Source organism: Arvicanthis niloticus, chromosome 3, assembly GCF_011762505.2.
Source record: "Arvicanthis niloticus isolate mArvNil1 chromosome 3, mArvNil1.pat.X, whole genome shotgun sequence".
NCBI lineage: Eukaryota > Metazoa > Chordata > Mammalia > Rodentia > Muridae > Arvicanthis > Arvicanthis niloticus.
In genome coordinates, this window is record NC_047660.1 from 105,043,382 (window position 1) to 105,059,734 (window position 16,353).

Consider the following 16,353-nt stretch of genomic DNA (forward strand, 5'->3'; position numbering starts at 1 on the left):
TTAGCTCTAGGGAGTATTAAGAAAAATACTTTATATTCTGCTTTTACCTAACTTTTTTTTTTTACTTTTTTTTTAACTTTTAACTAACAGATAACCCTAATCCTCATTGAGAATCTATGGATGAGATAGATAGCCTATAACTCTAGGAGATGCCACTCACTGAGTTCAACCTGACTGTCCACAATTTGTTTGCAAGTTGTAAAAAAGCAAACAAACAAACAAAAAAAGACCTTCTTTAAAACCTTGGAACCTCCAAATAGCCATTCCAAAGTTAATCTTTTATATATGGGTGATAATTTAAATCTATCAAATTGCAAAATATAATTATTTCTATTGATCCAAACTCCTAAAATGAAATGGCTTAGGCTGGGTAATTTGTAAACAACAAAAATACAATGTTTGTGGCTTGAGAGCTGTGAAGCTTAAGAGAAAGTATCAATTGCTTCAGTGTGAGTGGGGCCCATCTACGTCTGTGATCTTTTCTTACTATGTCTTCATATGACAGAAAAGGCAAGAACACCACTTTGAGACATTGTCATCGAGACAGTAACCTAAGGCTGGAAAGGTGGCTCGGTGGTTAAGAACATTTGCTGCTTTTCCAGAGGACCTGGGTTCAATTCCCAACACCCATGTTAGGTGGCTTACAACTTCCTGTAACTCCAGTTTCAGAAGGTCTCACAGATTTTTCTGGCCACTGTGGGCATTTTTCCACATACGGCATGTACATACACACACTCTCACACACACTAAATCTTCATTGTACCTACAAAGTTTATTTAAAAGGCTTTCATGCTATTCATGTGGGCAGAGTCCTTTCAAGAGTCCAATCAAGGCTCTTCCTATAAAGATCTTCACACTAATAGGTTCTGACACATGGATGGGGGACTGAGGACAAGACATCAACATCAAACCATAGTCATTATCAAAGGCTAAAAACAGTTGACTGAATGATTAGTATCACTAACAATGCCATGAAAAAATAATCAGTTATGAGTTTCTAGATATTTAGAGCAAGCTCTTTTTCTGACCACATGAAAACAGGTGCTCACTGAGCAAACAGCTTCTAGGAGAGTAATGGGGCCCAAGAACAGGAAGAGACACTACCTGGACTCATATTTTCCCATAATATTTTGCATTTACACCTGTCCATTTTGCTTCTTATCCTCTTAGATGTCCTCTACCTTGACCCATATTTCTTCTTATTCTCTCATTTCACATTTTTCTCTTCTTTACTCCTTTCTCCAGCTTCTCACACTAAATCCTGCAGATAAGGTGTCCTACTTTCTCTTGGCCCAGCTGACAGATAACCAATCAAGCTGATCATCTGCCTTGGGTTAAGTGTGTGGTGAGAGGCTAACAGCTCAGCATGCAGTGCCCTGGAGATGCAGTCCCATGATATACAAATCTCTGGAAAGTTTACATTGTTAACCCAAAAATGGAGGCTAATGAAGGAAGTTCTAGATGGGTGTGGAGGAGAAGGGGGTGAGACAGTAGCTGGAGATGAAGATCTTTTAACAGTAAAATTTTTCACTCAGGTCAAGTTAACAGGTGCCTACTGTAGTATTCATGAAGCTTGTTTAGAAGTTGTCCAAGAGAGTTTTTTGCCTTAGTGAATGTTTAATTCATTTTTCTATCCCTACAGTGGATTTTGTCTGAACCTTAGCCCCTCTATATTAAAATTATCTTACATGGATTCTATTTGCTCAGAAAAATTGCATTAAGCTCAACTGGCTGGCCCTAAATATTAATAGATGGCTTTTATTCTTGTCTACAATGAGTGAATATTTTATTTGAAATATCTTAGATTTGTTAAAATTGTTCATAAGAGCAACATTAAATGTTCTTCAGATACTGTCACTGGGGTTAAGATGTATACATGCCTGTTAGGAACCATCAAGCTAGAGAACATATAGGTACTGACCCCTACTCTACCACACTTAAGGAGAATTGATGAAGGTTTGCATAAGGGAGGTGGCTTTTCCTTCATTTAGTACAAGTGTACATAAAGAAAATGAAACTCATATTTGGCAAATGCATCCAGTGCTTAGATTGAGCAGCATAGAATAGGCCTGCAATTTAGAATAAATGGTTTATATCTATATCCACATCTACGTCTATATCTATACCTATATTTGTATCTATACCTATATTCATATTATTTACATCTATAGATGATAGATAGATAGACAGATAGATAAATAGATAGATGATATAGAAATTTCTTAATGAGAAGATCAAGAAAATAAAACCTTATTGAGTAAAACTGAGATATGACTTCTTACTTTCATACCATTGGCATCTTTCATTCACACAAAAAATATCTTGACAAGGTAAAATGTTCTGACTTACATTAAAAGTTAGCAATAAATTCAGAAAATGACTTCTGTATTCTTAGGGGGAATACACACACACACAGCAAGACCAATTAATAATGCATAACTCAGATGCTAACTCATCATGGAACATTTGTTAGCACCATTGCCAAGGCAAAGCCGTTAGGATATTGGATCAGAGAAACTATTTAACTCTCCAATTTAACTAGTTGGCATAATAGCCCTAGGACCACCCTGGCCTTCTGAAGTAAGATCCTAATAAAGAAATAATTGGATCTTGTGAAATAAGTCAGAAATATCCATTTAAGTTAGCATGCTTTGTCCAAAACTCTTACCATAGCCAGGGAATTATGTTTGTTGGAGATAGCTGAACATAACTTATACAAGAGAAATGATAGTATCTAGAAAAAAATATCAACTCTCTTGACTCTCATGCTAATGGAAAACCTTTCATTTCTAATAAAATATTTTCTATGCCTACAAGGATCTTATAAATATTTATGATCAGTTCCTTCAGTTGTTTAAATAGAATAACAATGTTTGTTTCTGGTTCTAGAACCTTTTATGAAGTTGACCCAAAAGTGTTTTGTCAGATATATCTGGGAACATACTTTCAGTGATTGAGACATAAAATTTAAGCCAAGTATGATAAAACGGGACTAATTCTAGTACACAGGAGGATAAGATAGGAGGATTATGAGTTCAAAGGAACCCTATTTTATAGTGAGACTTAGTCTCAAAAAATATTAATTTTTAGATCTCAATGACGATAGCATAAGATTGTAGGAAAGCTCTGGAATAAATTATAATTAATATTTTCTCATCTAACTTTGCATGTATTAAGTTATAGAAACCAAGATTTCAAACAAATGAGAGGCTTCTCCCAGTAGTCGAAATCCTACCCTGGGATAAACCTTCAGGCTTGGATTATTTGTGGTTCCCAGTGGTTTAGATTTGCTTTAAAGATAATCAAATATCCTGGCATTCTCTCTTCAGTACAAATCCACAGAACCCAGTGCAGTGCATTCAGCCAGAGTAAGACAGGACTCTTTTCCCTGGGTTAGCTCTAATTTGAAACCACTGAGAAGGTCTCAGGATTTTGTCATATGTCTGAATAAAGCAGCATTTTAACAACAGCAGAACTCTCAGACTTAACTCTCAGTGTCAACTTACCCTGTATGGCTGTGGGGCATATACCTCTTGGTATTTATTTTCCTCAAATTCCCAGCATTCCAAAATTATATAGAATTTTTTAATTTAAGCAACACAGACTCATCCTCAAAAGAAAATTACCTTAATGTCTTCCCCAGACAGCTATGAACACCCATGAGCTGTGGCCTAAGCTGTTTCACACTTTTTTTCAGTCATTTCTTCCCAAGATCTCAAGAAGCTGACTTCAATCACTTCCATCAATATTCCCTGGCTAAGATAGCTCTCAGCTAGGTTTGACTGTAGGCTTAGATTTTTCAAAACCTACTTTAAAAAGGGTTTTCAAATGCTTTGATGCCACTTCTAGCTCACCATCCAAAGGTAGGGGAGAAAAGATGGTAAATAGGACAAAGGGTTGTGGACCTGTTTGGGGCAATTCCAATCTCTGTTGTCAGGACACCAGCAGTACAGTTCAAAAGTGTCATCAAACATGAATCAGCAACAGCAGCACAATCCAGCAGAAACTGCCAGGCTTCTGCCAAATCACTGGAACATCAAGGACTAGCAAGAATGATAATAGTTCTCTGCCATTTCTTTCTCAATGAAATGAAGGTCAGCAAAGACAGGAGACCAACAAAGAGTTGAACAGGTAGCCATGCAGGTACCCTATCACTGTTGAGTCCCACTTATACTTTCCCAACATCATGTGTCCCCCCACAGGTCTTGCCTAAGCAAAACATCATGTGAGTCTACATCACATGACATAACCAGAAATTTTCACGTCATTTGACTTCAATAGAAGGGGTCTTGGTGTAGTAGAAGGAGAGATTAAATTTCCCACCCCATTTCAGCTCTGTAAATTTCTCTTTTACAGTGCCCACTCCTGATAGGAACTAATGATCCTGTGAGTTTTCTGTGATCCTCATGTTTAACAATGAATGACCTTCATATAAGTTTCTCAGCATTTCCTGTTTAGACCTTCTCTTGCCGTTCCTCTTAATTAATACTTGGACATAAATCTCTTCAACTGGACAATCTGAAGAAGATCAATATTTCTAGTCAGGAATCTGTTAAACTAAGTGGAAGTTGAATCTTTCATTCCCACATAAGCACCATCAAACCAAATCACACTAACAACAACAACAACAAAAAGCCAAGAAATAATATACTAGAAGATGGTATTGTCTGGGAAAATGAGAGGTGCATTTGTCTGTGCTCAACTGTCTTTCAGAAAACATGGCCACTTCCAACCCCCTGAAGCAGGAGATATAAAAGCAACATTGAGAAAGTTGTTCTGAAACCAATAAAAGTTTTGAAGCCCCAAATTGTTTAAATCATGAATTTGGCCAGGCTTGGTTTTACCCTTAAAACAGAATCTAGCTTAATGAACATTATGTTTTCAGTATTATAGTTCTTGAAGTTAAAAAAAAAAAAAAGCACTAACTTTGTGTTCAGTAAGGACCACTGGAAGGAAACTCTTGTTCAAGGGCTGAGCTATCAGTCTTTTTTAATGTGGCCATTAGCACTGTGTATAATCTTTAATCACATGTTCACCTAGCTCATAAACATAATGTTTATTTGCACTCCCATGAAGAGAAGACCATTTCTAATCAAGTATAGTTTAATTTATGCAACTAGAAGCAATACATTAATTAGCAGGTACTAACATGTCTTATGCAGACCTACAGTGATATAGCATGTCACATTAGCTATGAAAAGGCAACATTTCAAGACTCAATACACCAGATGGCTGTACTGAATTAGTTAGATGGCAGTATTAGGCTCTCGTGTCTCTGAATCTATTGATGTGCTTTACTGTCTGTCAGTTATATTTAGACTGGGAACATAAGCTGTCATTGGACTAGCTCTTAAAATTGGATCTGTGGGGCAAAACCTCTTCACAGATCCGCAGAGCAGCTCTCTACTGAGGACTCCACAGACACTATTCTTGTCTAGAACTCAGGGACCCCCCCCCCCCCCAGCCAAGACAGTTAATAGCTCGGTGAAGATACTGAAAACACCAACAAGTGAAATAAGGAAAACAAGTCAAGATATGAAAGCATTTAGCAAAGTACATATTGAAATAGCATCCTGCGTCCTACTGGACTACCATGGATTAAAGCTGGCTATCAACAATAGTAGAAATAGCAGGAAGTACACAAACTCATGGAAGCTGAAGAAACCACTACTAAATAAAAAATGGATTAGGACAAAAATCAAGAAGGAAAAGAAAAACTATGTATGTTCCAATCTAAATATCCACAGAGGTTAAATAGCTAGTTAGTGGCCAGGGGTAAGAGGTAATATTCCAACGAAGGGAGAAACATAAAGAGATAAAGTGTGGGTAGTGTGACTGGAGACACTGAAAGTTCCTCCAGGCAGGAAGTTATGCATGGTGGCTGTGGCTACAGAGGCTCATTAAAGGCCCTCTCCAAGGCTCCTCACAGCGCGGCCCCAATGACACTAGAAAGTCCTTGATTTCCAAAACGGCTTTATTGGCATGATGGATGATGGTTGAATCTGGATGTGCGCCCCCCCCCCCACTCCCCTTGTGAAACTCAGGGCAGACCTGAATTAAATAGAAAGGGAGGGAGGGGGAGGGACTGGGGAAGAATGCTTAATTGGCTCCGCCCTCTGGCCTTCAGGCATCTCATTAATATGTAAATCTCTCTAGGGCCTGAGGCCTATAGTCATGCCTTCTACCTGTGCTCTTTGGGCAGGGCTGCATTGCCTTGAACGTGACTGAACAGTGCAGGTCAATGGAGTTCCACGCCATGTTTATGGAGCCTGGATTCTGGGACTGGTGAAATAGATGCCTGTCCCTTACAGGCAATGGACACCTGTTGAGTCTCCTGGCTTTCCAGGCAGCGCTTCAACAAAAACCAAGACCCCCTTCACGGCCCTACAATAAAGGGGGAACTAGAATAGAATGAGGAGAGGGATGGAAGGGCAGACTAAAGGAGAGACTATGGAGATTGACAACTAACACTAAAAGCCTTTTGAAAAGCCATATGGAAGTCTACTACCTACATGTATTTGAAAGAACCGAAATGGAGTCACCATATAACAGGGAAGACAGCAGAAATCTTTTTTATTTTTTTGTTGGGTTTATTTATTTATTTATTTATTTATTTATTTATTGAGACAGGGTCTGTCTGATTAATAGATCTGGACTCGATTTGTAGACCAGACTGGCCTCAAACTCACAGAGATCCACCTGCCTTTGTCTCCCCAGAACTGGGATTAAAGACATGAGCCACCAAGCCTCACAACAGACATCTTATTCTACCAAGTGAAACCTCCGGTACCTGGAATGAGTTACATCTTATTGAGTTGTTAGCTCACAGGTTCCATTTGACCACTTACTAAACATCAAACTCTATTTGCAAGGTTATTGTTTGTGGTCTACAACCTGATGATAGAGCCCTACTGCGAAAGACACAACTTATTTATGTCATGGAACATTACCTTACCCCATCACTGCCATCCCAGTTTTCTTCCAAAGATCTAATTCTTTCCCACACACCTCTTAGAATAAAACTGGTACAATGTTGTGGTTTTCTGATCACTTGAAAATAGTGATGAGTTCAATCAAATATAACATCGAACTGCAGCCTCACTTCCAACTTATCATTTCTCCCTTCTCTCTTCTAATCTTTCCTTACTGTTTTGTCCTTTAGCTGTTAATCCTTGCCCCTCTATATCCATTTTCAGAGAAGTAAGATGTCTTCTTTAAAAAAACAAAACCAAAATGGAAAGGCACACACCAGAAGAATTACAGAATTTCACGAGCCCAGATCTGTTTTTAAAGTTGAAACTCTGATGACATAGAAAAAATATTCAGATGTTTTTTGGGGGCAGCAAGTGTCCTTCTCTGAAGTCTTAGATGATAGATTTTGGTGTATTTCTTTATAGAAGCATTGAGGCTAAGATCCAGAGTCAGCAGTCAGCAAGTTGGAGAAAAAGGTAGGCTGATGACATAGCTCCCAGTCTGAGTTCAGATGCCTAAAAACCAGGAGAATCAAAAGTGTAAGAATCAGTCTGAAGCCTTGGCGGCCAAAGACTCAGACAATCCCATTATTCCATGTGAGTCTACATGCAGGAAAAGATGAAGAGCTCAATCAATGAGCAGAGGAAATTCTCTCATTCTGCCTTTAATTATCTTCGGGACTTCAGTTGATGGGTGAGACTACAAACTGAAATATTAATCTCACCTAAAGTAATTTCACAGACATACTCAGAAAATATGTTCCAGGGATGCAGTGTCTGGGCAAGTTGCAGCCCCAGCAGTGTTATATAAAATTCACCATCACAAATATGAGTTATAAGAGTTATGTCACAACTCAGGATGCTTCTAGCTTTGCTTTGAACATTGATCCATGTGTTTAAAAGATATCTCTGAAATCTGTGGCTTACCTCGAATAGCTGCATAGCTTGCACTCACTGAACATAGTGCAACAGGTCCTGTCATCTTGGAAGTACTAAGTAGCATCCCATGCTTGAGCATCTCCAAGTAAGGTAAGCACCTGACCTGCATCTATCACAGGGGACGCCCTAGGTTTTCCATGTCAATTCAAGATGGTGCCATTCATGGACCTTTCTTTTGAAGAAGAAAGCATGATTCTACCAGATGTCTTTTATGAGGAGTTTCCAATATCCAGCCTCTTCTGAAAATACAAAAACTCTGCTGGTTTTTTTTTTTTTTTTTTTGCTTGTTTTATTAATGCTTGTGGCTGCAATATGAGAGCTGAAGTTCTAGGCTACACCATGACTACACTGTGTCCCATTTTAATATGTGGGGATTGGTGAGCTGCCATCATTCTCAGCTTTGAATCCCAAGATGAAAGTCCAAAAGCTTGTTACAGGCATGCGGTTTCCTTTTGACTTCAGGTGCCATTCATTATTAGTGAAAGAGAATTAGAAGATGGAAAATCTCTCTGAATTTTCTTATTTTACACCTTGATGATTACATTCTATGGCTGTGAGGATCCAGGGGATCAATCCTATAATAACTGAAACAGACTGCACATGTTTTCCTGTGGTTCAAAGCCAGCTTCTAGATCGAAAGATGGAAACAAAGGAACTCTTTCTATATGTGGCAGAAAAGAGAAAAGAAGATGACAGGCATAACGGCAAACACCTTAATTCTGGCACTTGGGAGACTAAGGCAGAGTAATCATGAGTTGGAGACCAATCTGAGCTATATAAGTAAACCTTGTCTCAGAAAGTGTGTGTGTGTGTGTGTGTTTCTGAAAGAGAGCATGCACGCTTGTGAGAGAGATTTTTTAAAGAAAACCATCCGTATAGCCATTCTGCATCCCTAGAATATATAGACAAAATGACAGATCTCCACTTCAGGCAGAGAATATGCAGGATAAAGAGAGTGAGGGCACTTGTAAGTGGCTTCTCAGCAGTCTGAGTGTTCAGCAGAGGCAATGATAATGTCAGTGACAACAAAGGTTCCATGATCCTGGGATGTTGTATCAAGAAGAAGCCAATTACTCTTTTTTTTTATGCAATAGCTCACTGTGATTTTGACTCTTCTAACAGAAACTACACAAACATGATCCAAGGTTTCAACCAACCACTTCATTTACAGTACTAATGCCTGCCGTAGCTCTGCAATTTATTCATGTGTCTCTGTCTGACCTCCAGATGTGAAAGCTACATGGCAAGCTAGTAACTAAAACGATAATGTCTCATTCCAAACTAGCACTTCCTTAAGAAGTTAGTCTTCCAGGCTCAGTCTTGTTAACAAAATAAAAAAGGGGGAAAGGTGGAGAGCCTTTGGGGCTGCTTGGCAAGAAGCTGACATGGGCCAAGGACAAGGAAATGGGCTTTTGGCAGGAATATGACATTGGCCAAGGACAAGTAAGTAGGCTTCAGGCAGGAATCTGACATTAGGCTAGAACAAAGAAGTAATTTCAGATAGGAATCTAAATTTTAGGCTATAACAAAGAAGTAATCTCAGGCAGGAATCTAAATATTAGACTAGAACAAAGAAGCAATTTCAGACAAGAATCTAAATTTTAGACTAGAACAAAGAAGTAGGCTTCAGACATGTAAATGACCTTGGGCTAGGATAGGGAAGTAGGCTCAGATACTTTGGTCATCCTGATAAGCCCTTAGAAACAGTGATCAAGGGAGAGTTCAAGTAACTGGGTTTAATGCCTTGCTTTTTCTTTGACTATTTGTGTTTACTGTATTGTTTGTTCCTCGACTATTTACATCTAATATATTGCTAGACCCTCAACCTAGAACTGACCTTAATACATGCATGTAATCAAAATAGTATAAAAGTATAATGGAAGAGGGAGTGTAGGATAGGGGATTCTAGGGAAGGGAAAAGGAGAAAGGGGATGGTATCTGTATTGTAAATAAATAAAATATCTAATAAAAAAGAAAGAAAGAAAGAAAGAAAGAAAGAAAGAAAGAAAGAAAGAAAGAAAGAACAAAAAAGGAAGTTAGTCTTCAAAGGGGGGATAATCCAGAGAACCCTACCAAATCAACCCAACATTACTGTGATGTCCATTCTTAAGCTATGGTATCTTGTTCCCCTTATTCAGAATCCACAGATCAGTATTTTTCAGTATTATTTTCTTCAGCACTGCTTTACTGTGGACATTCATTTGCAGTCTTTACAGTGTTCCTATTTTATTCAGGCAAAAGGCATTACTTAAGTTCCCAAAATAGCAGACACCTTCTTAGGTGACAAGGACACAGAGCTGACATGGATATGTGATCGAAGGCCTTGTGATTTCCTTGGGGAAATATATCTTGAATGTTTTATAAGATGACATCATGGCTATTCACAAAGGCATTAAGTTTAATGTCCACCTGGACACTGAGAGGAGGAGTTTGAAGACCCTACTATCTGACACTTGGAAAAAGATCTAAATTTTTCCAAGATGGAGACCAGGAAGTTCAGTGGCCAAAACCCTTAGCTTCAACACTGAAAGCATTAATATCATAAAACATCAATTGTACCTGTACCATGTACATTACTAGTGACATTTTGACTTTTCCATAATTCAAGGTTCTTTATCACCATTGGCTCTTGTGGTAGGACATCAAAGTAAATAAATTGGCTTTTTCCTCCAAAGAGTCACTCGTAGATGTCACATTTCATTTCTACTTGAGTTTTTCTTCTCTATGGATTTAACAGTTTAAAAAGGATACTCTTTATACTAACCTGCCTGTATATTATAAGCTATAATTTCTTCTTCCAATACCTCACTTCCACTCATTCCAAGGATATCCTCTACTTTCTACATATGTGCTTCTGTTTATCCCATAAATTCCTGTATTGCCAACTATAAGAAGTTATCAGGAGCCATGCCCACCCATATGGAACAGGCACCCTTTTTGGATATTTCTAGATCACCTAGGACATATCAATATTAATAATATTTCTTAATAATGCTGTACTATCACTCTTACTAGTATTTTAATATTACTAGGGAGGGTTTTTTGATGTCCTGGTGCTCCAGCGGTTTGTACAGAACTGACATGGTGCTTGTCACAGAAGGTCAGCATGCAGAAGACTTTCCACTTTTTGACAAGGGAGCAGGTGATATAAAGAATTGAATTTAGAACCCAGCATCTTACATGATCTTAAAGCCCTATTAAGGTTTTTTTTCTAATAAACTACCTCAAAATGTATATATTATGTTCAGCATTAGTATAGCTAAACTGTGTCTTCATTGTCCAAAACAAAATCTGAGGAAAACGTTTCAAATTCAAGCTCTTTAGAATGTTTGCCCACAATCTTGAAACATTCTCTATGTAGGTTGAAAATAAAAGTCATCATTTCAAAAAGGCCAAATCTAAGAAGATAAAACCCAACAGAGACAAGTTGAAGAGGTTTTTTTTGGTTTTGGTGCAATAAGGGGAGGATATAACTTATCGAAAGCCCGGGTGGGAAAAGCTTGCAAGATAGCAATATGCAGATTTGAAATATGGTCTGTCCCCTGAGATATTTAACATGGCCTTAATATATAATATGAAAGGGTTATTCATCTTTGAAATACAATTTGAAATAGAACTGTTTCCACTATTATGATTAAACTGCATCTTGGATTCAGCCCTTCAGTATTGGGGTGGGGATACCAGGGAGAAGATGTAAGCCTGCAGAGGGAACCCAAATATAGAGGCTATTAAATGACCCCATGTCCAGTGAATCTCCATCCACATCCACCTTTTTCTCAGCCAACTTGTTCTCCTCAAATGACCATGACCAAGGTTCTCCTACACTACCAACCCACCACCATTGTTCTTTCATTCTGTACAAAGGAAGATAGGTCACTGTGTGATGGCATGCTACTAAAAGATTAGAAACACAGAGAAAAAAAACAACCAGGTACTCATTAAATTTATAGTAATTCATTTGGGTAATTTATTTAGACCATTAAAGATACTTAAAAATGTTACCTTTTGTGAATAATAAGCATTTATTAGGATTCATAATATGCCTCTATTTTGATTAATTCTATATTATTCTTCTTCTAGTATATGTTCATAAATTTTAACACATAAATCTTTATCATCATAAGAAATAAAAGTTAAATCATTGCAGAGAAAAATTAGTGATGTTAATATATAAGAAATGTGAAAGTATAGTAAATTAGCATAAAATTCTGTGAAGGAAATGGAATAAAATTATACCAAGAAAGAATAAAAGTGAATTTCAATTGTGAACAAATTAAAGAATGTGTTTGTTTTCAAAATTCACAATTGTGTGCATAGATCACCTTGATGTTTATTTCCTTGAATACTTTAAAAGGACAATGTAACACTCATATTTTTAAAGTCAATATTGCCAATATCTTCTGCAACTATTTATACTCAGGATGAAAATGTCCTAGGCATCTACCTAAAAAGGTTCAAAGGCATACACAAGCTTTAAAGTTCTTTTAAGGAAAAGTGAATTAAATGACACTCTGTCCTACTAAATCATGTTTCATTCTGAGCAGAACTCTTTGAAAGGACAGGAAGAAGCTAAAACAAATTCAAGGAAAACTCATAAAGTTAAAAAATGACTTAGAAACACAGCATTTTAAAATGATTATTTATGAGCAGAAAAGGATTTAGGGGTGAATTTAACAGGAACTTCAGAATCTGAGGGGTTACAACTGTAACCCAGAGAGTAGCCCAAAGACTAATAGACAAAAGTACAGTTTACTTTCTCTTTTGATTTCCTCCAGAGCATACTGGGTCATTTTGATTGCCTGTCTATTCAAGGCAAAGCTTGGCAGATAGTCATTAGACAATTAACATAGGTAATATCAATGCAGATAGATAGATAGGTAGATAGATAGATAGATAGATAGATAGATAGATAGATAGATAATGTAAGAAGCCAGTTCCTGTTGTCAAAACTGTCCTAAGACTTCAGGGGTTGTCATGAGTCCTCACCCATTGATTGAATTTAAAGTTTGAAGAGGATTAATACAATGTTGTGTCCAGAATACATTGCAAGAGTCACTTCTGGCACTTAGCCTCACAGAGACTTGAAGTGCCAAGTTGAGGGTGATTCCCTGGAAGGGGGGGGCGCACTCTCATAGAGGAGAAGGGGGAATGGGGAAAGGATTGTGGAAGAGGATAACCAGGAGGGGGACAGTGAACAGTATGTAAAGTGAATAAGTAAAAAATAAAATTAAATTAAAAAAGAATCACTTCTGAAGATAGAATTTCTACTGTACAAAAAAAATGAAAGAATTCAGTATTATTGCTAGAAAGAACATACAACATGGATACACTTAAAAGATAGAGATCATTTCTCCCTCCAATATTAGGAGGAATAGCTTCATTTAAATCAAAGTCACTTTAACATTATAAAGGAGTATGTTGTTTGAGATGGACATCACTAATTTAATTGGAACAACTTCAATAACCGGAATCAATTAGAACCTTAACAAGAGTCAGGTGGCTGTGATAATTTCTTTCTAACCATGTCCCTGACTCACTAATTTAATAATTATGTCCAATCTACTGAATTTTCCATCAGAATGATCTTAACTGGATCCAATTAAATAAGGCATTTGGGTACATCTTGACATAAGCAGTGGTGGGTGACTAAAGTGAAAGTGGATTGTCAGTGCCACTGAGTCTCAAAGGACTCAGACATGCTTTCATTTTTGTACTCAAAAATTCCCCCAGACTCCTTTAGTGATGGATTATGTTTTCTGCAGCTAACAACAAGGGGAAGCAAGCATCTAGCTGACATAACTCAAAGTGGGAGATGTCCATACAACCCTGGTGCTCTGAAACATTATCACACTTGATGCCTGCCTATCTACCCAATTTCTCTCCATGTACTTATAGCCGGAGCTTACCAGGTCCGTGAGACACCGTAACCCAGGGTGGACAACTGTATGGTGCTTGTTTTTCTACAGTACTGTGAATAGTTCTTTCTTATTTCCCCAATAAAAAAAAAACTCAATGATAATATTAATTTTGTTTCTTTCTCCTCTAAAAAGAAGTTAAGTTAGATTCTCTCGCAAGCCAGAGCTGAAATTCAAACATCAGGAATCCTGTATCATTAGTGAACTCTCCAACAGGAGGACATAAATGGGTAGTTGGAGACCTGTTGGTCCTGACAATCTCTATACTTATCCTTCTTCGGGTTCCATTTTGAAGCCCAATCTTTCTTCACTAGCCATCAAAGATGTGTCACAACTATACACACATTAATATATATTTTGCTAATGAAAAGATGTCACTGGGACTCTCTCCCATCCTTCTGTTAAAAAATATAATAGGAATCTAGAAATATGGGCCTATGTCCTGGGTTTGGTGATAACCAACCATTTCTTTTGCTTTTTGAGATATTAGATGAAAAGTGGATATTAGATATCATATAATATCCACCTTGACATCTTATCTCACTGGGACCTAAAATAATGTAAATATGTAGTGCAAAGTCAAAGGTAAGAGCTTTACTTTCTTATCCTGGCTTCTTTTGATTTTCAATCTCCATAGGCAGTCTTTTCATACAAACTTTATTATTAATACTATTTCTTTTTTCCATGGTGAATATTAGTGGTCAATTTTCCCTTTCCTACAATACAGCCAAACAACAGATATTTTGAACATATAGTCCCAAATAAGTGGTAGTTCTCTCTCCAGATCATCTTCTCTTCTGATGTCTGCTTTCCTAAGTGTCTTGAAGCTCCTCTTGGCACATAATATTCCTTGAACCTTTGTACCAGAATGACACAAAATAGGATTAAAAAATAAAAGCCCTGAGGCCTGGATACCATGGCTCCATCACCCCCTCTGTGATGAACTATTATTCTCATTGTTCAAGATTGCCTGGTTGATTGGTCTGTGTCTAATAACAGCCTGAATTTTCTGGACCATATGGATAGTTGTGTTTTTAATCTCTGCCCTGACTTCTCTCTCTCTCTCTCTCTCTCTCTCTCTCTCTCTCTCTCTCTCTCTCTCTCTCTCCATTTGTTTAATTTGAAAGTGGAAGGACACAGAAGGCAGAACCAGAGCAGCCGTTATTAATTCCTGTGTCCACCACTCTGATGATGTGACATCGGACAAGTATCACAGCTGCATAATGATAATCTACAGCATTAAAACGCCCCTAACTTAAAATAACATAACTTGAAATTAGAGGGTGAAGAAGAAATGGCAACTGCCATTGATCTATGTGTGATTCCGATTGTTCTTATGGTAAATTGAGTATTGGAATAATATAATATGTAATAAAAACAATTGTTTTTGTTACATGAGTTCGATGATTATAATATTTCCAACTTTCTTTGTAAGACATATCTCACAGATAAAATAAAAATCACAACATATGACAAATATAATATAATAAGAACAAAAGTAATGTCTGTTGCTTTATTATATAATTTTCATCAATTCTTTTCTTAAAAAGGCAATAACATTTAAAATTATTTTTAAAATCCACAGTCTTCATATTTAAAAGATATTATTCCTTGAGGCATTTTTATTAGCACTTCTAAAAATAGAATGCAGTATAAGATATTTTAAAGGCATTATTGCTCAACTATTAAAGTTTGTATTATCTGTTGAGAAATAAAACTGAATGTGCATCACTAAAGCACATTATTTCATTGAATCTACCCCTTTATCTACACACCAAGTTGTGAGCATCAATAACACTCTATATTAATATCACTTAATAACAACAACACAGATATCATGACAAATTGATTGTGACTACCTGGTGACTACAGACTAACTCACTCCACAATCCACACAACTAACTGGTGTATTAGTATCTGTTATGTGCAACTCTGGGTGAGAGTAAATGCAGTTATACATTTCTACAAGTAAGAGTGTGTGTGTGTGTGTGTGTGTGTGTGTGTGTGTGTGTGTGTGTGTGTGTGTGTCAGAGACAGAGACAGAGAGAGAGAGAGAGAGAGAGAGAGAGAGAGAGAGAGAGAGATCAAGGCAGAATAATGCAGAAAGCAAATAGATGAAAATATATTAAATGTTGGAAGTCAAATTTGGATGTCTGCATAAACTTAGTTATTCAAGGATCAAATTCATACTTCGTTACAGAAGTCCTTGATGACTGACAGTAACTTAAAGAGGCTACAAAGGAATGAGTTCATTCACAATAATGCTGCCAACATCCAACACTCAACAAGGCTTCATTCCCAACACCTGTGCCTCCCATTACCACAGTGCAGTACCACACTGGCACCAAGACACTACAACCTCCACCTAAATGAACATTCACTGCCTGAGAAGATGTGCTCATTCTGGAAGGATATACACTTAACAATATGACAGGAAAGTTTCCCACCAGGTCATGACTCCTGAGTTTTCTCCAAAATAAATATTTTAAAAGTATGCAACTTGACATTTTTTAAGCTTAAGGGAAATA